Source organism: Arvicanthis niloticus, chromosome 18, assembly GCF_011762505.2.
Source record: "Arvicanthis niloticus isolate mArvNil1 chromosome 18, mArvNil1.pat.X, whole genome shotgun sequence".
Lineage (NCBI taxonomy): Eukaryota > Metazoa > Chordata > Mammalia > Rodentia > Muridae > Arvicanthis > Arvicanthis niloticus.
In genome coordinates this window covers 10,228,308-10,252,814 of record NC_047675.1, presented here as the reverse complement: position 1 = coordinate 10,252,814, position 24,507 = coordinate 10,228,308, and positions in this window count along the sequence as shown.

Sequence of the window (24,507 nt, the reverse complement as noted above, 5' to 3'; positions counted from 1 at the left end):
CACAACTGCCTATCGTTCCAACTCCAGGGGATACAAGGTCTTCTTCTGGCTTCATGGATCCCTCAATTCACACACACATATTTAAACTTAAACACCAATACACATAAACATAATTTTAAAAGCAAGCTAAAAAGGAAAAAAAATCCTTTTGGTTATGTGACATTAGTATACGATAGTACAGAAACTTGAAAGACAAAATCTGATCACAGAATTTAAAAATTCCTTAGGATAGCAAAGTTTTCTGGCCAGGAAATCAAGGGGTTACTTCTGTTATATTCAAGGGGTTACTTCTGTTACATAGAAGAAAAAGGCATGTAGTCCTGAGCCTTTGGCTGTTCTGTATTTGTTATAGGTTGACTTGTATGTCCTCCAAATTACTGTGTAAAACTCTAATATCAAGTGTGTTTGAAGATAAGACTTTTAAGGAGATAGCTAAGGTTAACTGGGGTTGTAAAATTGGGTGGGAGTAACTGAAAAGGACTATTATTCTCCTAAGAAGAGGAGCACAGGACTCTGACTTCCCACCTCCTGTTCTCAGAGACAACTGAGGAAGAAAAGGAGGAATGTCCACACTGGGGCTCAAGATGCAGCTGCCGCATATCAGATCTGTTATGAGGTCGTTTTGGGATTCTCTCTTTGGCAAATGATCTCTTGGTTGAATTTATGCTATACCTTTAATCAAACTTACTAAACTTATTCTACTAAAAAAAATAATGAAACTTTAGCTGCTTTTCCAGACACTTTTGACATGTTCTTTTATCATACAGATTACATTAGCAGAATTAAGACATTACCACCTAAAATGGTGGGCAATCCGGAGGCCTTAACATTTCTTCCTCATTTTTTTCTCTTTTGTTCAATCTTTATATTAAGAGAGAATCTACTTATAGACTTAAAGAGAATGAAAGATAGGGAGTAAAAAGAAATGTATTGGATAAAGCATATGCCCTAAGAGCAGGTCTGTTATATAATTTGCAATCATCTTTTCTATTTAAGTTTTATGTCTTTGTGAGTGTAGAGTGAGGCCCTGGATTTTCAGGAAAAAAAAATGCTTTAAATTTTACGGCAATTAATTGACTTAAAGGGCAGCTTTTAACTTCCCTGAGCCTGTCAAACAAGAAGTCATTATCTGTATTTCTTTGAAAAGTAGATTTTAATTTTAATTACTGCTTATCATTTGGGAAAACAAATCTTGTGGAAGAAATGTGATTGCCTTGTACAGCAACATTTCTGACAACTGTTTGGCCTATATCTGTACACCTTCTAGAAGGCCAACCAAGTGAAACTGTGAGAATTGGGAATTACTTCTTAAAGAGTAATCAATCATAAAAAATGCTAGAATAAAATGTTCTTAGAATGCAATTCAATAAATTAATTGCTTATTCAGTAATTTTGGCATTTGCTAATTAAGAATATGAAAATATAATAAAATTCAATATATATATATATAGTTGTTTTAATATAAGTTACTTTCATTTCAGTTACTTTCATTTTAATAGTTTTAGAGGCAATGGGTGAATTTTTACAGGTTTTTGGTTCCAAGAACTTTCTTTTAAAATGTTAGTGAGTCTCATAAGCTTTTGACTCTTGTCCTCAAAGGCATATTACTTTGGATTGGGATTTAAGCCTATAAAATAAAACATTGTTTCCTAGACTCATAAAAAACTAAGCACCCCATTCCCAAAGAAGTCATTCAGTCCTGGCTGTTACAGGCACCTCTGTTTCAGTTCCCAGTCATTCCTGTTGATGTCTCTGCTTCATGTCTCTTTTGAACAGTGCTACCAGGACCACCACTGTGGGACAGTGGACAATGCCAGGAAACTTGGTAAGGTTGAACTGGTTCGAGTCCCGGCAGCCAGGCACCCACCTGAGATGGAAGACTGATCCTTACTAGATTCCTACCAGATTCCCTGATCCCTACCAGATTCCTGGGCTGGAACATGCCACACCCATTTCCCATATAGGAAACATGACCTGTGGTGACATAGCCCAGAACAGAGTTCTCCATGTTAAAGAGGTATCTAGAGGCCCTGAGGGTTTAGGCAATAAGCATCTCTTCTTGGATATTCCTCCCAGCAAAAGATATTTAATCTCTGGTCCACCCCGAGGAAGTGTCATGCACCTATTTTCCATGATGAACAATCAATAAACAGTTTGGAACCAAGGACTGTCTCTTGCATCAAGAACTTCCATGGAAAGCACGGAGAAAGCCTTCACCTACAGAGCTCCACTACCTAAGGCTCCTGCTGAAGGCCCCTTTGCGCTCCCAGACAACCGCCAGTAAGCTAAGGACTTTCACTGACTAGCTAAGCTGGAGTTCCCCTCCCACTGGCCCCACCTCATCATTGGCCTATGAACCCCAAACTCCGCTCCCAACTTCCTGTGACCCAGCAGTGCCAGGATGTCTAGGAATTTGGGAGCCCCCTCATCTTGTGCCAGTGAACACACAATTCTTTGTTTCTGACTCCAGCCCTCTCCATGTTTTGTCTGCCTAACATTTCAGCTGACCCACACACCACACTGCCTGAGGTGGGCTTCTTGGAGGAATTTGAGGAAGTTCATGTAAGAAAAATATGGACTCTTGCATACGAACTCATCCTCACCACTTCAGAGTATTTTTGTTTGTTTGTTTGTTTGTTTGTTTCGAGACAGGGTTTCTGTATAGCCCTGGCTGTCCTGGAACTCACTCTGTAGACTAGGCTGACCCTGAACTCAGAAGTCCACCTGCCTCTGCATCCCAAATGCTGGGATTAAAGGCATGCGCCACAACTTCCTGGCAAGTATTTTTATAAACCAATGAGAAACTCACCTGTATTGTGAAGGATTGTCCTTTTCTACTGAGCTCTACAGGTAGTTCCAGTGCATAACACAAATTAACACCATTTGACTTGGTGGTACAGCTTGTGTTTTTATTAGAGGATATTCATTTAAGTGAAATAAGAAGAATAGATGTACCATTTTCTTCTTTCTAGGACCAATCACTTCAGAGGGTATGAAATACTAAGTTGATTTTGCTTTATTCTTCAGGTGACCCTTGGCTTACAGCAGGGCTGCATCCAGATTAGTGTACCATCAGTTGAGAATAGTGTTAGTCACACAAATATTTACTATACCTAACTTATCAACATTTGGCTCTACAACACGGTATACTGGAGAGTAACAGCTGTTTCCACTCATGACAGCATGGCATGGTGGGAAACACAGTTCTCTGCTGCAACCCTTCAGTTGTCCTGTATATCAGTATATTGAATGCATATTGGTTTCAAAACTCATAATGTTGGAGAACTGTAAATGCAACCATCATCAATCAGAGACTATCTGGATTTATGTACATCTGTCTCAGGAATATCAACTCATAGAGAAATAAAAAATACAGTAAATATTTGTTTTGCAAGAAGACAATATCTGAAACATCAGGTTTACAGTTTAATCTGCAGATTAAAATGAGTACTTTACTTATCGATGAAATCTCAACTAAAGAGAATAAAAACATTGTGCTCCAATGCCAAGATCCAAGAAGGAATTCTGGCAGACAAGAGCAGAACAGAATGAGCTAGAAGATAAGTGCTTTCACACAGAGGAAAATCAGAGGCAGCAGAAGTCCATATTACCACATGCCTCAGTAGGAAAAGTTAGGGCTTGAGGTGAACTGAGGACCTTGTTATAAGGTTGATGGTTTCCCACAAGTGCTGTTCAGACATTGTCAAGTCTTACTAACAATTCCTCTCCTAAATCACTGAAGGTTCTCAACCTTCCTAATGCTGTAATCCTTTAATACAGTTCCTCAGGCTGTGGTGACCCCCAATCATAAAATTATTTCATTGTTACTTTATAACTGTACTTTTATTACTGTTATGAGTTGTAATTTAAATATATGATATACAGAATATCTGATATGTGAATCCTGTGAAAGGGTCATTCGACCCCCAAAGGGGTAGTCACCCTCAGGGTGAGAACTCTTACTGGTGAAGCTAGGATTTTGTTTCCTAGAAAAATCAAACCAAAGAAACCCTGCCTTTGAGGACACCTGGGACAACAGCGTGAAGGTGAGGTAAATGGAAGATAAGAGAGATGTAAGTGGAGCTCTAAATGTTACATAGTAACACCACCCTCTCCCAACATCTAGGTGGTAAGCTCCTCTTGAGCCTTATCTGTAGTGGGTGCTGTGTTGGCGAAGTTCTCTCTCAAATAGTTGACTAAAGAAAAAAAAAACTTTTTTGGTATTCATGGGTTCTTATTACCCTGAATGCAGATCTATCAACTAGAATGTTCTGTCTCACCATCAATACTGTACATGTAAGTTAACAACCCAGGATGTGGAACCCTAGGTAGGTGAAGAAAATATCTCATTTGAAAGTCAGATATAAAACCCTAATGGAAGGAACTTGGGAGAAATAAAGACACCTTGCAAGCTGATGAAAAAAGTATATAATGAATATCTTCGGGGTCTGAGGAAATACAACTTTTATGGATCTATTCTTAGAACACTGTAAGAAGGATGTGCTTTACTAAAGAGATGGAGAAAGAGGGAGAGGGAAGGAGGGGCTTCACACTCAAGCTGAAAGACAGACACAACACACAGCAGTAGAGATGATCTCATGTGCAGTTCTGAGAACATCAGACTAGATCACCAAACCTGTCCCAGAGCTTTTCATGGTGTGTATTTCCAAGCCTAAAGCTGAACAGACTTATTGGATTGGTGCCCTTCATAGCTAAAAAAAATTATGCTTAGTAAACTCAATCAAAAGATTTAATCAAAACACTGTGTTTGATTTCAATTTTCCATTTTTTAATTGGCCCTCTCCCTCTTCCAGATCAATTCTGAAGAAGTCTGTAGTTTATTGTGAGAAAAAAAAAAATCTGTGGAAGCAAAAATAGGCCGGATGTTTTTCCGACCATGTCTTCTTTGGTGCAAAGATTGCATTCCCTGGCCTTGCAGTTCAATGTGGCAGTTCAAACTGGTTCTGGCCAAAAGAACATAAGAGGAAGTTGGTTATGAAATTTCAAAGTTCTGATCAAAAGCTTTTCTGGTATAAGTGCTTCATGTTCATCCTCTTCCTCCCAGACATGAACTTTCTGGCCCAGGAACTTCCATGTGAAGCATAGAGGGGTAATGCAGTAAAAAGATAATCAAGATGGGTGTCTGGTTTATCGGTGAGTACTTGGAACATAGCCACCTGCTAATCAGGATCAGACATCTAGTGGGGGGAAAATCAATCTTCTAAAAAATATTTTGTAATGCCATAGCTTAAACATTTAGAAACACTGTTCACTTGAGGGATAGGCAGAAATATTCCTAGTCAGCCTGTAGAGGGAGAGGGTTTGGCCTGAAAAACACAAGAGCAAGAAACAATACCTCAGACTTTCAGAAGAGGCTTTTTAGATTGCAGGTGAAGAATTGGCTATTTGAAGGTATAAATGAAAAGGATTAGATAGAGGCTGGAGATATGACTCTGTGACTAACGGTCCTGGCTGCCAAGCCTACAACTGGATTGCAACCCAGTTGGATTGCAAGTTGGATTGCAAGACTAACATGGTAGAAGGAGACAAGTGACTCCTGAAAGATGTCATCTCCATGAATACACTGTGCATATGTGTGTGTATGTACACACACACACACACACACACCCCTGAAACCTATAAAGCACATGCTTGCAAATTTTAAACATGTTCAATAATAAGAAAAATAAAGAGCAAGGATTTGGACTTTAAAATTTGAGGCTTTTAACCTTAAAAAATACCATCAATGTATAAATGAAGATATTTAGTCCCGAACATAACTGTACCCAAGGTCTAGTCTCCATCCCCAGGTTATTCCCACACCTGCCATCTGAAAGCTGTTAACACAGATGCTGTGGGAATGGAGCTCCCAGTGAGGAGAGGGAAAAGGAGCATGGGGTTTCCACTGGTTCTCATGCTGTTGAGATGGGCAGATGTTTGGAGCTTGCTTTCTTCTTAGCATTACTCTGGTAGCTCTATAGCAGCTTCTGTAGCTCATCTGACAGCCACCATCTGCAGAACAAGCATGCTTCTCCAATGCACAAACAGCTTACTAACTGGTCCTCCTACTTTTCACTAAACCTGTCAGACACTAGCCTTCCCATCACTCAAGTATTAGGGAATCTAGGGTCTTCAGGTTGTCTCAGTGAAGCCCATTTGAAAAATCAGAGCACCCTACCCCATCATTTAGAGAGAAGACAGAACAGCTTAGTGTGATAAGCTTGCACCAGAACACATACACACACACGCACACGCACATGTACACACACAGTTAACACTTTTTTCTTTCCAACTATTTTCTTTATTTCCAAGTATCTATTCTCATTTCTAATTTCCTGACAATCATATATTCATTCATCTAACCTTTGGGGGATCCATAACTAGTTTGGGGATAACTCCATTAAAATGATCTGATTTGCTTTGTCAATTTTCTTTGTATTTTCATACTTAATGAATTGCATCGGCAGATGAATTTTCCAAGTTATTAAATAATCAGTTTCCTCAAGGTCAGTGGATTCTTTACTTCTGATACTGCCTGTATAAGGCTTTCCCCACACATACCAATCTGTACCTTACATGTCAATTCTGATTTCCAGTAGTGAGGGTTCATGCTTATTCCAAAAGCTAAATGCTCAGACCCACAAAAGTATCCCAGACATTTATAAGTTCTGCTTACTTTGGCTACAAGATGGATTCAGCAATGTTATGCTTATACTTGATAATTTTCTGTCTCTTCGGAGTCAGGGAAGCATAAATGTTTGTGTTTGGTAGAGTTTATACTAAAGGATGTGACAAAGAGTACAAGGTAAAAGGCAAGAAGGAGCAGCATCTACAACCAGACCTGGAGTCCTACATCCCTTCTGTCATTCATAGTGTCCACGCAAATGGAGGCTCACTGAAGTCCCTCTTTTAGGAACTTTTTAATGTTTTGTTACATATACGTGACCAACTTTAAGCTGAAACTCCATCTCCCCACTCCTAAAGGAGATGAAATTGGGGCTAGAAATTCTAACCATGATCTGGTATTTCAGGACACTAGCTCTGAGACTCAAGAGAGTAGGGGAGCACACCAAGACTTGATTCCTTAGAATTAAAGCTCTGGCCATCCAAGAAATCACAAAGGATTTAGGAGATCCTTGGGAGGAACTGAGGTCAGAGATTGCATATTTGTTTTCTGTCAATGGCATCATGTTACATTGTATCAAGAATTCTCATGACTATGTTGGAAGACTGGGAAAGGGAGGAAGTTATGAGTACAAATAAATTGTCTGATAGAAGTAATAAAAATTAAGCAATTTAAAATTAAACATAAAATGGAAAGTGGTATAAAGAGACCAATTGCCTTCTTCCCATCTACTTCGTTCAATTCCACACACGACTCCTTGACTTACAATTCACAGAATGACATAGTCAACTTAGCCATGAAGTTCCAGAAGTTCAATGTCCTCCACTGGGAAGAAATACTGAGGTTGTGACTTTGTTTATACCAGCATACCCATTCCAAAAATACTAAACACATCTACAGAAATACATTTTGCTATGTCAATTGAAACTTTATCCTGACAGAAAAGATTAGGCATGATTTTTGTTCAATTAGAAATTTCTATTTCAATCCTGAGTTTTCTCTTTGAAAAATTCTTCTTCACATCTGCCCATTCTCTAAGCACAGAAAATCTTTTCCTGGTTCCCTGCTGGAATCCTAACAAGGGACATCGAACAAGGAATGCTTTATAAACCAAACAGGGAGGAAATGGAACACATTCACAAGGCTGAAATGTGGTGTTTCCACCCTTATTTATAGAGGTTTTTCTGTAGGACAGCATTGTTAATAGCTAAATAAAAAGGAATTTATGCTACTGTTCTTACCAAATCACACAGACAGTCATATGTGCCTGCAATGGCTAGCCAATGCTACGTTGTCATTGATCTGCCCACGGCATGCTTCTTAGTATTACAGAAGTCCTGGAGGTTCAAGATCTTAAACATTTTTGTGCTGTACGTCTCAGAACAAGGCCTGACACAAGAGTTGCCACACATGTTGAATGGATTAAAATATGGATCAACAAATTAAACCCCTGTAAACTCAAATATAATTTCCACTTGCCAACATCTTGAATCTTTTCATTGGTTCTCCTCCTTTGTTCTTCCTTCTCATTCTCTTCCTCCTTCTCCTCTTCCTCTTCCTCCTCCTGTTCCTCCTTCTCCTCCTCCTCCTTTTCTTCCTCTTCTTCTTTCTCTTCTTCCTCCTCCTCTTCTCCTTCTCTTTCTAAGTTTATTTTATACTAGTGCTCTATCTGGATGTACACCCGCATGCTAGAAGAGGGCATTAGATCTCATTATAGACAGTTGTGAGCCAGTAAATGGTTGCTGGGACTTGAACTCAGGACTTCTGGAAGAGCAGCCAGTGTTCTTAACCACTGAGCCATCTCTCCAGCCCCCCTCCTCCTCCTTCTTGACTTTGAGTGCTAGCATGAATCTTATCTAACTTATTTCCAGTATTCTCAGCATTTTGTATCATGCCTAGTGTCAGAAATGTGATGATTTCTAAGTTAGTATTTACAAAATGAAGCCTAAAAATGCATTAATTTATAAACTGTGCAAATATAACGTTTGGAGGTAGGCCAGGTGTGTATCTACTCAGGAGGCTGAGTCCTGAGGATCATGAGTTCCTAGGTTAGAGTGAGTTCAAGGCCAGTCTGCACAGCTTAATGAGACCCTATTTCAAAATAATAAATATAAGAGGGCTGGAGATAAAACAAAGTTGTTCAAAACAGTCCAAATTTACCCTTTCCACCCTCCAGAAAATACATTGCCTAGGGTGGATTGGCGTGTCTCATGTTTTCTTTTTCCTTTTGAAAATAAATTAGAAGGCAAATAACATTTTAAGCAATAATGATAATATAATAAGTAAAGTAAATAACATCAAATAATAAATAAATAAATAAATATAATAACATCAGAATAGGAACCAAAAAAGGAGCCCAAGGAAGGGCACAAGAAACTGATATAGACACAGAGACTACTTGTTTACACAATTAGGAGTCTCATAAAAACACAAAACTAAAAGCCATAATAAATATACAAAGGACTTGTAGGATAAGAAAAGAGAGATAAATAAATAAAATAAAACACATGAATACAAAATTAAAACAAAGAGAGACAAAAAAAATGATAAAAAGAAAAAGCCATAAGATGACATTAGAGTCAAGGAACCTGCAAAGAGTTTGTTTTGTTTTGGCCACCTAGAGGTGGGCGTGCAGATTACCCTTAAGAGTAGTTTGTTTCTATAGTAAAATTCTCTTGGAATAAACTCAAGTTTTATTTGCAAGTAGTTGTTAACTGGAAACAGTTTCTGGGTTAGGGATGGGGCCATGTGTCCACATCTACTTTATATATGCATAGATCCTGTTGTATACAGAAGGCCTGTTTCCTTGGTGTCCTCCCTCTCCCTCTGGCTCTTCATTCTTTCTACCTTCTCAACTGCAGGTTCCCTGAGCTCTGAGGGGAGGGGTGTGATAGAGACATACTGCTTAGGGCTGAGTATTCCTAAGTCTCAGTGTTTGAACATTGACTGGCTGTGGGTCTCTATTTGTTCCCCTCTGCTGTAGAAGGAAGCTTCTTTGATGATGGCTGAGCAAAGCACTGATTTATGAGTACAGAAGAATGCCATTAGGAGTCATGTTTTCACTATAACATTACTATATTCATTTTTGCTGACTTTAAAATGCAGATAAAATATAAAACATAATCTTTGAGGAGCCATTGCTCTCTTACAATCTTCATTTTCTTATGAAACAGCAATTTTTCCTTCTTCTAAGGGAAACCCACTATTGAAGATAATGTTTTACAAATGCACTTAGTTCAAATCTTTTATAGAATCCATATTTTGGCTTATAATCCAAGTTTCTTTGTCTAGTCAATGTTGATGGTACAAGCTGACTTAATGAAAATGCCTGAGGTTTATAGATAAAAAGAATTCCTGGAGCAAGGGATTACGTGGTTTTCCTTCCTTCCTGAATACTACCTATCTCTGAATGTTCCTGCTACCAAGGAAAAATAGATAAAATGTTAATTTTTTTCAAAGTCTTCTATCCTATAGATGTGCTATTCTTATTTTAACTCTGGTTCAAACTGCATAGCATCAGAAGTACATCAAATGCCCATTTATAGGCAAGAGAACAAATTATTCACAAGGCAGAGAGTTACCCAAATATCAGCTCTTTGTTGCAAACGGCTAGACCCATAGACATCTTCCCTCTGCAAAGAACAAGCCACAAAGATGAACTTTAACAGTGAGATTATTATAGGTAGTTGGGAATTTAGATTGCTCTTACCCCAAATGAAAGAAAGAACTTACATTGCAAAGCAGGAGTAAAAGGGAATTTTGGCTTATGAAAACTAGGTGAATCTACCATGTTCAATTGTGCAATGGAACAAAAAAATAGGAATGTATTGGTGACAGTTGCAAAAAAAATGGCTCCCTAGAACTATATTTTTTATGAGGGTAATTTAAGAAGCGCTGTATAAGAGTCATTAGGTACAAAATACTGTAAAGATCAGTGTGAGCTGTAGCCTGCTTTTGTTTGGTTCACTGCGCAACACAATGTACCTTAAATCTGATGAAGAAGCCTTTTCAAAAGCTATAAAGGGAGAACTATTAAAATTTCTTCTTGGAGCAGCAGTGGTTTCTCAGGGAGAGAGGGTCCAGGAATCAGGCAGGATGCTCAGTAGGTGAGTGAAGCAAGATTAGTATAGTTTTGCATGTGGCCGAAGAGTAAGAAACAGGAAATGGCATACAAAAAGGAGATTCATAATCCTGATAAGGGAAAATTACGTCTGTAGTTTTTACTTACTTACTTGACAGGTTTAGAAGCTTTTGTTTTAGGCTTCATTGGGACTTAGGGGACAGAAATAGAAGTACATAAAATCTTTAACCTCATGGGTTCTCTTGAACGCCATGAGAAGATGGACGGCAGTACAGCATGAGCTAGTCATAGAAACAATCACACAGGAATGGTGGGAACAAAAGCCAGCTGCAGCAAAATTACTTTTTGACAACAACCCCCTCTTGGTTGGAAAAAAGCAAAGGAATGAGGTCAGGAACAGTGAGCTTTGCTGGGATGACGTGGAGCAGGAAGTGGGAGAGAAGGGTGAAGCTGGAGTCATCAGGCTGAAAGGATAGGAAGAAAATGTACAGTAAAGTTGAGCACAGCAGTGGAGAAGCTCTTCCATACCACACCACCATGGCCCAGCCCCCAACCCTTGCCTCCTCCTCCTAACCCCTGCCCCATCCTGCCCCACCCTGCCCCACCCTGCCCCTGGCCATCTTAGCTCCTGCCCTGCCCTGCCCTGCACTAGCACATTGCTTATACTGTTATTATGAGATGATAAGAAGAAAAAGCCCCACCTTTTCCTAGCCTGAATGTGATGGATGGATAAAGTGTGATCCCTTGTAAATAGTCACTTGAAGGTCTTATCACCTTTTAGTGGGTTCTTGAAAAGATGAGAAAACAAAGCATAACTCCAGCAAGACAAAAAGATGGTTCTTTTTCACGAGTTCAGGATTATTGACTATATCCTGAGTCTGGAATAGGGTGACCCGATTAGCTACGTCTAGACACTCTCAATTATTTCATTCACGTGCCTCCTGCCTGGTTGGCACTGCCAACCAGGATATGAGAACGAAGCCGCACCCTCCATGGCTGTTGCATCCCAGCTTTTTCCTCACCATTACTGCTCCATCCAGACCAAGGAGATATGCCAAGCCGTCTAGTCAACTCATTACACAGCTTTTTCCACAGGAAGTTTTGTATCCAGATGTATCTTCTGAGGCTTGGCCGTGGATGGCCTCACACTAAATCGTTGCTTATTGATTAGTTTTGTTTGAATTTTCATTTATGCTTCAGGAGGTAGGTTAGAGTGATTCGGAGCTCTGCGTTTAGGTGAAGTCACCCTTTTCCATGGTCTTCCTCAGGTTTATACCATATTCCAGTATCTAAATCTGTAGCCTTTAGTTGCACTCGAGATAGTCCTGTGTATATATGTCCTTCATATGAGCATAAGCCCTTTCATGTTTTCTCCACTCTTGCTGAGGACTTTTCAATTACATCTAAGTTCTTTGATGCAGACTGGGTTGTGTTCATTGTGGCTTCTTATTTGTTCATAAGGGATTTCCACACACTGGTTATAATACCTTGGTTCGTTCTCTCTCTCTCTCTCTCTCTCTCTCTCTCTCTCTCTCTCTCTCTCTCTCTCTCTGTCTTTCTCTCTCTCTCTGTGCCATGCTTGTTTGTGTGCTGTGAGATGGCTAAAGAGATTCCTTTTTGGTTTATTATTTTTCTTTTGCAAAGCCTGCTTGTTTACGTGATCATCCAGTCTTGGCAAGAACATCAGTGAGCCACCACTACCATGTAAACGGCTCCAATTTTCTAGTTTTGCACCATTCAAGGAATAATAATCAACATCCTGGGTCAGTGTCCCCTGCTCTAAAATAGAAGGGGCAGAGGAATTTTCCCAGTAGGAAAGCATAAGCTGATAATCCACCATTCTTATGTAATGTGGTAAGAGTCATTTAAGGGTAACATCTGCCTTATTTGGAATTACTTTCACTTATTCACACACTCACTTATTAGTCATGAATCCTGAATGAATTTATTATATAGTAAGGCTTATGGTGTGTGAATGAATCTCCCAGTGATCTGTTTTGTCTACTCATTGCCACAGTAATGCTGGATAGCAAACACCCAGAAAACTTCAATAATATATAGCAGTAAACATTCATTAATGCAGGAGCCTGTGAATCAAATGGGTGGTTTTTCCTGTCTGGGCAAGGCTTACCTGGTGTCAGTGGAGCTTACTGGTTCCTCTCTTGCCAATCAGTAGAGAGGGAACTATGGCTGTTAGTGGGCTTTTGGATTAGGGCAGGGCTAGGATACCTTCAATCTGTCACATAGTCTTTCAACAGCCAGCAACCATCTTGAGCTTTTTCACATATTGAGACTAAGACAGCAGTAGGAATGGATAAGACCTCTTGAGAGATTGCCTCAGAATTGGCAGCCAATCCTGGCATGCTGTACTTAAAATAATAGTCAGAGTGCCAGCCCAGCTGCAAAGGAGGGTTGAATGGCTGAAGATAAATAAATTCTATCTTTGTAAGGAGGGAGTAGGAAAATGAAGATCATTGAGGGAGGCCATTTAGGCCACTGATGTGTACTGGGAGGAAAGAGATACGAAAATCAAAGTTAGAATATATTGTGTCAAGGACTTTTTTTTTTTTTTAAATAAAAAGCAGTTGTATACAATGTAAGTGAAGAATATTTTTACAATACTATTCAACCTTCATTAAGTTGCTTTTAAAGGTCAAAGAGGAGGATACATTTGTGAATGAGACCCAGCACTTTCTTTTTCCTACCACTACACTGAGATGGTGATTGTAGAAGGCCTCAAGGGTGTTCATATCAATAGAGGTTGTTATCCTCTATTGATTTGGGGCTGAGGAGCTTGGAAAGGTTCTTATCTTCAAAGGCTAAGTCAACACAAAAATTACTTCTCTTGAAGAGAGAATGCTATTGGGCAAGAGGTCTGTATTTAAAGCATGATATTCAGAAGAAAACAACAAAAACAAATAAAAAGCACAAGGAACACACACACACACACACACACACACACACACACACACACACACCATAAAACAAAAACAAAGACAAGTCAGAAACCATAAAAGATAAGCAAAAGATAAGAAAGGTAAAATGTGCCCACACAAAGCATTGTTAAATGAAATATTTGCCAAAATAGATCTGAGTTTGTTTTGTGTTGACTACTTACTGCTGGGCAAAAGATCTCCATTAGATGTGGATGGTATATCCAGAGAGCCACCATTGGAGGAAAGAAATTCTTCACCTCTATCAGTTGTCGGTTGGAGATAGCTTCTGGGTTCAGAATTGGGATTCATGTCCAGTTCTACTCTCAGCACTGAGACCTCATCTGGTTTGGACCTGGGAAGGCCCTGTGCATTCTGCCACAGTCTCTTTGAGTTCTTGTGTTAGCAGATGCAACAATCTTAAAACATATCCTTGTGGATGAGAACTAGGTGGATTCAATTTCTTACTGATATAAAAGCTTAATGAAGTGACTTGTCTATATTTACTTAATTATTTGTATAATAATTTGTTTCTTGACATTTTGATTGCTATATTATAAGAAGCAAATATTATCATATCTGTAAATATTATAAAATTTATTTCAAGAATAATTGTAACATATTTAAGCATTGTTTCAGCATTCAATCTTCCTGATTCTCTACCCTGGTGCACAATGCACTTTCTTAATTTCACTGTGATCCTATTAACACTTAACTTTTATTTAAGCACTACTTTATTCCAGAATTTAAAAAAAATATTACTTTAAAAAATAACGTATGATATTCTTCCTGGGGACAGGGAGTGGGACCAAAGAGGGCTATTTTGCTTGCATTTCTTTCTGAAAGAATTGGATATGAAGCTTCGTTTCAGTCTCTTACCGTGTTTGTCACCTGCTGTCCTTAGATGTCTAGGTCTTACCTGTCTGACCTGCTTAAACGTCTGTCGATTCCCAAGGCAGAGAAGGCTGCCTGCCGTGCTTTTCAGAACTTAGTAAATGGTATCTATGGGTTACATCAATCACTGTTAGACTTTCTCATCTTGAAACTCAGAGCTTCCAGAACAGCATCAATAACCTATCTGAAATGTGCTGCTGTTTTCTTATGGGTGTTCTTACAGGGAAAGAGTCAGTTAGCACTTCTTCATAGATGCTATCTGGACATCACTACAGCCCTTAGCAATGGAGACTTTCTTGATCTCTTGATATCAGAATGATACTGTAGCAGCCTTTACCCTAGAAATATTTGATAGGAAGATCTATAAACTTAATTTGATGAAGTATATGGTCTCTGTGAGGTCATGGAACAGCAATTATGCTTGAGGTTATCAACATTCCTTATGTCTTTGCTCTTGACACCCATATCCTGATGCCAGCTTACCTTCACCACCATGTGGATATGAATTTGCATACTTTCATGTGATATTAGATAAAGAATATTAAGCCAAAAGAGATTCTGAAAACTTGTGGTTCAAGTTCTCTGTTGTACAGGCTTACAAATAGGTAGAATATAAATATAAATAGGTATAAATACACAGGTAGAAAACATGTATCTTGTTTAATATCCAGCCAGTTGATACTTGCATTGTAGAAGTATTCTGATGCTCAGTGCGTTCATGTTGCATAATTTGTAGAAACTTGTTTTTAACATAAAATGGATCTGGAGGTTGAGACATCAGCAAGACACAGAAGTCAGTTTAATGGTGATAGAACTGTGATGTAGCCAAGCACCAAGCTGCATACCACACATGTGGAGTCAGCTCTAGTGGGAGGGCAGCATATACTGGTACCAGCTTTGCTTCAAAACTGTGAGAGTTTCTTTCTACTCTACCCTAGCAAGCCTGGGATGACTCTGCTTTATGCCTCCTATTCTGATATAATTATTATTTATACGTTTAAAAGTGACCCTATTCTGACAGTTTATTAATTGGTCTGCCTAGTTTTCAATCTAGTGGACACACAATCCCTTTTTTATATCATAGATGTTTTTCACCTGTCAATTTTATTTTACTTACTTTATACAAGAAGGGTATAATAACCCAAGCTTAAAAAAATGTCAAATAGTGAAAGCAATCAACATGATAGTATTTGACAAGTAAGAAGGAAATGGTAAAGGAAGCTATCTAAAAGAAGTCAAAGGTGGAAACCACTCATCTTACTTGTGACAGAAACAATGTCCAGTGTAAACACTGGTCACCTCGCAAACGGTGCTGGGGTCAACAGCATGTTTATCCATCAACTGCTTCAACAAAAGTAACATTCTTTTCCATTTTCTATATTAAAAAGGCAGTGTGAGTTTAAAAGTAATATAAGGGCCTTATAAGCATTTTTCATTTTTATAATTTCTGTGCATTTTTTGATAATTTCATCTATGAATTCAATATATTTAGGTCACAGTCACTCCCTCACATGTACTTCTCCACCTAACTCTTCTTGGATGTCCCCATCTTTCTGTCTCAACTACATTTCTTTCTTCTCTTTTTCTTCAACTTCTTCACATTCTTTCTTCTATAACCCACTCAGCCCAATCATTGCCACCAATAAATGGACTCAGGGCACCATCCATTATAGCATGGATAAACTACCTTGAGCTATATTACTGAAGAAGGAGGAGATTGACTCTTTTCCTCAGTGGACACCAACTGTTAGCATTCTGTCTAAACTCCACCCCCATAGTTACCTGGCAACAACTAGGTATGCTCCTTCCCACAGTTACCTGGCAGCAGCCAGGTAGGCCTGGCCCAGTATAGAGGGGCTGCCCCTTCTTCTCTTAATCTCTTATTCCTCTCTTGCCTTTTTGCTCCCACTCTGTCCCCTCGCCCCTTCCCCAATCTCTTCTTCCCCTCCTCACATGCTCATGTCCAGCCTCTACTTCTCTACTCCCCCCTACCTTTCTCTGTCTCCACTACCCTCTTAACTTCCCTCCCCATGCCTTGAATAAACTTTATTCTATATTATACCACTATACAATTGCATGGCTGGTCCCTCAGGGGGAAGGGATGACTCAGCATGGGACCACTGAGAAATCACCTTCTGCTGTACCTCACCACACCCCCATAGAACATATACCCCTCTCTCTTTATCTTTTTATAAACACATCACCAACTACCCATAATTTCTTAGCTAGTTGTGTGGCCTCATGAGCACTTTTCCCATTATGGTTGGATTTCCCTTGTGTAGCTCGAGTGCCAACAATCCCAACTATTGTGAGTTCATGAGGACAATGCCCATGCATGTACAAAAGACATCTTTCACAGTAATCTTTCCAACCTCTGGAAATAAGATTTATTCTCCAATAATTTTTTACATTAATTTTCTTATAGTTTTGTTTTCTCATTTATGTGTGTGTGTGTGTGTGTGTGTGTGTGTGTGTGTGTTTGCACAAGCATCCATGCATTTTGGCATGTGGGTGGACTGCAGTGAAAACTTTTGAGAGTTTGTTCTCTCCTCTTGCCCTATGGATCCCAGCGATGAAGCATTGTGGGGCTTGATGGAAGATGCCTATCTGCAGAGCTTCAAATACATCTCAAATTCAGCTCTGTATTTGCTGATTTTCTGCTTCTTGAATTCATCTATTTATTATAGATGAGTGTGGTATTTAACTGGTATGCAACATCTATTTGTTCTTAAACTTCTGCTTCTAGTTTGCTTCACATATTTTGATATCTGTTGTCATATGTATCTTAAGTTTCCTATGTCTTCATAGAGTATTGATCTCTTTGTCATTATGTCTTTTTTATCCTTGACAATTTTCTTTGCTCTAAAGTTTGTTTTCATCAGCTGTTGCTGTCTGTCTTTTAATTAATGAATTTGATCATTGGTATTTAATGTGGCTCTAATTAGGATGTTTGTGGTACAAAACAAACAACCAGGCTTTGAGCTTGTGTGGATTGTCTTTTGTCTAGTTCTGAGATGGTGTACAATCACAGAAGGACATGGGTCATCTTAGCTTGAGTCCTTGTTCAGTTGTCATTCATTCATTCGTTCACTCATTCACTCATTAATTCATTATGTATTTACTAAATTGTAGAAGATGAATGAAACATATTAAGATGAAGTAAAAATTTATGGGCTTTTACTTTTAGATAATATACAGAGGACTAGGACCAGTGAGGGGTAGGACATGAGACACTATTAGGGGTTACTGATTGAGAATAAGAGATGGGATTAAATTAGGAAAGGTCCAGAATTGTGTGGATATAAATTAGGTGATAAAGGATAACATGGGAGTCTTGATTGCTTTCTTGAAAATGAAATCTTCCATTAACTTAGAAAATGATGTTTCTATGGATTAGTCCTAACTGTCTCTGGCATACTATGAGAATGAACTATGAAGCATATGGAAGGCTTTATACAGATGCACACAAACTCATACAGACAAAAATACACACACACACACACACACACACACACACACACACACAAATGCACACAGACACACACCCCTTTCACTCTTCTATATATTAGCCCCCATCGTTCATCTTGTTTATCTGTTCTTTATTTTTTTGTTGGTACAGGAGATAGAACTCCTGGGACACTGGTTCTTCAATTTCACCAAACAAGGATTATGAGGCAATGAACTGTGACAGAAAACCTGGTAAGGTCGAGGGAATTCAGGAACCCTCCACCCCTGACAATTCTCATAATTGAGAACAGTAGGTGTTCAAATGTACTCCTGACCAGGTTCCTGTCCTGAAACGTGTGACCATGACACCCCATTGAGAAGACTTTGTATAGACAATACCTGGAGTCCTTCCATGTGCAGTTGAGGCATTCCTAAATTTCTCAAACCAAGCCAATAGAAAGTGTCTTCCTGTAGATCCCAACCCACCTCCAAATGTTTATAATGTCCTATACACAAGGAATATAATGTTCGTGTTATTTCACCAAAGATCAACTGAGAGTATGTGTCTTACTGAGCTGTAACACTCCAGGGAAGAGTTTATTTTCCCAAATCTTCTGTTGCTGGACCTTGACCTAGCCCAACCAGACAGGTGAGCATACCTGATTGCAGAAGCTTCCTGCACATTGGTCCCTAACTGCCTGCTGTGTCTTGCTGCCTGCCCTGGACTCAGGGAAGTGGCTGTGGAAGAGGCCCAGCAGACCGCCTTGCTCTGCCGACAGCACTGGGTACACAGACCAGCAAAGGATGAGTGAGAAGCAAGTAAAACAACCCTGAGCATCGTCTTCACTCCATTTTGTCAGGTACATATAGATCAAGCAGACAGTACACTTGTAGCAGGGATAAAGGGTTGGAATTGATTCAGGAGTAATAGGACACATGGTCTCTAACAAAGTGGGAGAAATAGTCTTTTTTTTTTTAACCTCCTAAACTCTGCATTCTATCAATGGTTATAAATATTGTGCAGAAAACCCAGCACTCCCAAGTGGGCCAGAGAGACAAAAGAGTAGCTGTTCTGAGAGTATTAGAAGAAGGACACGGGTAGCTATTTGCTCTTCCCTAAAACCATCTCTTTCTCTCAGGATGTCAGTGATGTAGTCTCCATTCCAGCATCTACTGATGAAAAAGTAATGGGCCTGCACCACCGGGGAAGTGGTTGCACGGTACTTCCTCTCTCAAAAAGGCAAAAGTAACAGAACCCCCCCACCCCCACAAATGTAGCCTCAGGAAAATTGACCTAATTCACAAAGGTGAACTATAAATGTCTGTCTACATATATTACTGCCTATATTCCTAATTTTGTGTGAATCTTTTATGGAAATTGTCTTTCTCTCAACTGCCATTTTGCAGACGAATTGAACATTACCCAAACTACTCTTATAAAGTCAAACTAAAACTAAGTTTTTTAAGGAGAAAATACTCCAAGAAAAGTGCCTTTTTCAATAAAATTCCAACCATACTTCTCTAGTCTCATTAACCACCAGAAGAAGATCAATATTTTATTTTTAAGTTATCTATTTTCAACTCCCAAAGTGGTCTAACCATTTAAAGTAATTTTATTTAATTGAGGTTAATTCTTACTGCAGACTGTTCTGTATTTGTGCAAAGTTCTTGGATCAATCATTGTTTCTGTAAACTTTAAATGTTAAATTTGATAAGGATTGATTTGCTGAATCTGCTTGGAAAATGGCTCAGCAGGAAGTTGCTTGTTTTCAAGTCCCAAGCCTGTGATCCCTGGGCCCATGTAGTGGAAGGAGAGAAAGGATTCCTTTAAGCTGTCTTCTGATCCCCAATTATGCATATACCCATATGCATAGCCACAAACACATGCACATGAGAAACAAATGCAATATGAAATATTAATTCGCTTAATGCTTTTTAATAATAAAAAAACATCATAAAAGGTAAAGCAAAGCTAAAGAAAAAGCAGAAAAATTTCCAGCTTTAACACTGATATCTAAATGGTATTTCCACTGACTGGGCTCTGAGCAGAACATTTCATTATTGGCCTTTTATTCAAATTATCATAGTAAAAGTTCACAACGTCTGCAAAGTAACAAAGGAACTTTACTTAAAGACTTAGTATGACTGCTTCTCAGAAAGAAGCATATTGACAAGAGCGATAGACAGCCATGGGCACACAAGTAAGGAAGTTCAAAAATCGAATTACTATTTGGCATTTCCTTTTATGGGACTCAAGAGAAGGAGGAGTTTGGTTTCAAAAAGGTATAACATGGGTGGTTTTCGATTTTGATTGACAGACTTATATCATGTAATCTTTGGTTATTGCTTATGTTCTTTCCCATGATGCATCTGAATATAATCATATGCATGCTCAATCATACATTGATGTAAGATGGTAGGTAGGGTATTTTCCTTCACAGTTTACTCAGAGGACAGTATCTGACTTTCTTCACAGGACCTTTAGTTAAGACCAGATCTCTCTCTATGTCCCTTGTATACAAACATAACATACAATTTCATGTGAACTGTCCATGTTGATGGTCAGTAATAGAACATAGTAGCCTCCTATTGTTATAACCACATCCAGAAGATCTAGATACCTATAATATAATACTTTGTTGCTGGAGTTGTGTATTTCTGTGTTTCTTTTACCCATGAGACAGAACAATGTGATATACCTGAAGATGGATAATTTGGAAAAAGGTAAAAAGTATGAAGATCCAAGGTAAGAGTAGCTTCCCAACCATCCATCATCGTGTTGGAATTGAGGCTCATGTCTGGACAGACCAATGCAGTCCCAGTGAGAGATGTTTATTGTTGGGGGAGGTGGCAAACAGGAGGGAGGCAGAGATAAAAGGAGAAAAGAGAAGAGAGAGAGGGAAGTTCAAGAGTGTCTGCCTTTTATTTAGGCTGTGATGTAACTGCTCGCAGGTAAGCATGGGAGATACACCAAATGGAGGCTGGGAATGTGTGGAGATTGCCATGGCAATAGATGCGCCAGCCCCTGTCACCTATGGGTGATGTCACTGTCATCAATCTGCAAAGTCAGTCCCTGATACCAACAATCACAGCAAAGCATTCTGGCAGATAGACCTCTCATCTGATGTCTGTGGAAAGGTATTCTACCTGAACATACAGGAAGATGACATTGTAGTGAAACTTGGATACCACATCATCACTGTAGACATCCAAGCTAGTTGGCAGCAAATGATTGGTTAATCAAGATGGTTATCAAGAGGAGATAGGGTGCTATGTTATATAATAAATAAATTGTTTCTAAGAACCCACCATCTGCCTGATGTCTCCATGTTCAGTAACAGCTACAAGTGCCCCTTGTAGAAACAATGATCTGATAGTGCATAGAAACTGAGTTCAGACTTCTTGACAATAGACACCTTGGCTACTCCACCAGCTAAGAAACCTAGACCAACAGTTGTAACCACCAAAGTTGAACAGGAGAAGGTTACTATTATGGCCATCTTCAGCACTGCAATTGTAGTTTCTCCCATTGACCTTTCTGAATTCGTTCAAGGCTTTAATTTAGGAATTGTGGGGATTATCACACTGAAGTACAGGGTATCCTCCTTAGTTTGTCAAGCTACACGGACTCCGCAATGTGAAAGATGGACTTATGAAGACAGCAGCAACTCCTACTACACTTCTGGATCTTGATAGCATTTGTATCTAGACATGTAAGGATATTTTGTGGAACCACCACAGGCTTCTCTACTTTTATTCATGGTAACCATATATTGCTAAGGTCACATTATCCTGTACTCTGGAAACAGCTTTCAATTAGTATCCATAGGGAATTGAAAAAAAAAAAGTACCCTACTTCCTGTATTTTGCTCCATTTCCTGGGGCTGTTCTCAAAGGATGATGCTTCAGAATCCTACTGGCTGGAGTTGTTAGTGTAATACATTCTTATTAGCTTACTTCCTTTCTTTGTGTCTTTTCCCAACCCCAGTAACCTTTAAACAAACCCATAAGCACCCACAGTCTGTTTCCATGGCAATTCAAGCAACAACATTAAAACAAATTCTTTGAAGTTTTTCTTTTAACCCCAAGCCCAAATTGTATATAATTTTGTAAGAGAATACAAGTTTTTGGCTTCTAATTTTCTTGAAATGTTAAGTACAGCTAAGTCTTTCTCAGTGCCCTTACTCTCTGTACTTCTATTTATAAAGCATTTAGAACATTCTATGACATAGATGTCAGTTGTCTGAATTGAAAAATATTCAATGTTTTTCTTTGGAGGAGGTAAAGTTTAGCTTTAAAACTACATTGTTTTCCTTCTCTCGCATTGTTTCTCAAAGAGACAGTAATATTTTCTGGATGTGACAAGGTTATGGTCTTTTTTCAATCACACAGATAGTGTTGGAAATTATTTGACCTAAATGTGTACAAGTTAAAACAAACACAGGTATTTTTATGTTTTACCTTTCCCCCACTCTGTGTAGTGAGGAAAATAAAATTCTGACTTTTCTGGGTGCAAACTATAAAATAAATTATTGAATTATAAAATAAATGATTGAATTAAGAGACAGCTTCATTATGCTCTATTAGATCAAACTATAATCCACGCTTAGAGATCCAAGCTGCTGAAAACTGCAGAGTGATTTTAAAATCTATGTTGTGTGTATGTATGGCGTGAGTATGTGGGTGCCTGTGTAGTACAGAAGAAAACATTAGATTCCCTGAAGCTGGAGTTACAAGCAGTTGTGAGTCCCCCCAAATAGGTCCTGGAAACTGAACTCAGGTCCTCTAGACAGGCAGCTATCATTCTTAACCACTGAGTCATCTCTTCACCCCCAGAAATGCTTTTCAACACACCAGGGGCATTGGTAGATACCTGTCTTGCTTTCTCTCTATAGGTGCATGGGTAATATGTCACTCATACTACAGAAGTGAGTTTGCATATTGCTAGCATGAGATTCTTGAAAATATAAATTTTAGAAACCTTTCTGTAGAAGGTGAAAGAATTCTCTCTGTACCAGCAGTTCTCTACCTGTGGGCAGCCTTTCCCACGGGTCACCTAAGACCATTGGAAAACACAGATATTTACATTAGGACTCGTGATAGTAGAAAATTACAATTATGAAGTAGCAACAAAACAATTTTAAGGTTTGGGGGTCATCACAACATGAGGAACTGTGTTAAAGGGTCACAGCACTAAGAAGGCTGAGAACCACTGCTCTATACCACTGCGCCTAAGACTTGGGTCAGAACATAATGAGAAATCCTTCTTCATATGGGCTAAAATGGTAGAAATTTCAGCTTTACAGTATTAATTCTAGAGTCTTAAGAAGATTCTGGAACACAGCTCGGGATTATTTCTGCCCCTATTAACTCAGACTCATAGATAAATAGTACTGCTTTAAGCTAGCTTGGGTTTAACTCTGTGACTTCACCAAACAGTTGACAGGGGAGTTGGCTTTAGTGTGACAGGCAGGACTCAGGTTGATTAATTGTATGACCCAGGTTTCTGGCATGAAGGAAGTTTTATTTGACTTGCTTTGCTTGCTTCCTGACAAGGTTTTCCTAACATCCTTCTTGCTAGGCATCTGAGCCACTTGCTTTGCTCAGTTCTTCTCAGGCGTGCCTGGCATCCTGATCAATATGTCTCTTTCCTATTATTTCCCTTAAGAAGAATCCAGAGACACGAAGCTGCCGAGTAGCGTGGGGGTGGGGTAGGGTGGGGGAAGCCCAGAAAGGAAAGGACCGGGGAAGGGATCCAAACATTCCATCTGGCTGACCTCTGGGCCTGTGTACAGCTCTTAAGCTGAAGGGAAGACTCTGAAGAGAGCCAGATCTTCCCCAGATGTTTCTAATGTTAGCTTTGCTCAAATAATTGCTGTTAAAATAGAATAAACAATGTACACTGGGGGAAATTATTAAGAATCTTCACAATTTTACCTTCACGATAGCCAGGGCACAATCTGAAATGACTTGGAGCATAAATGTGAACAAAATAACCGCTCCCGAGAGAACAGAACCCATTCAAAAGAAAGAGAAAATCAAATGGCTGAACTCCTGAGCCAACTATGGAGCCAGCAGGGAAGGAGTTTTAAGAGTTATTTTATGTATCCTTAGTGAGGCAAAGTGAAAATATGCTCACTGCGAGTGAAAATATTTGAGATTTTTATCTTAAATGGAAATGTTATAAAAGCATTAAAAAAAAAGACATTTTAGAACTGAAAATTACATGGGCAGAGTACATCTCATCCCCACAACAGGAAGATGAAATGCAAATTTTATAAATAACCAGCAGAATGTTTGAGATAGATGTCTTGTCCTTTACTCTCTTCTCTTTCTCACATTCAGCCATACTCAGATGAGAGCCGTCGTTTTGGGTCCAACTTGGCTTTCCAGGTCAATTCTTTATTTGAGGCACAGCTTCCGGCTGTTGCATTATGATGTTTTGGGTGGTGCATATAGAAAGCCATTATTATTTTTCAGTTTTATAAGTCAGACATCTAACACTGGGCTAAAGTCAAGTTAACAGG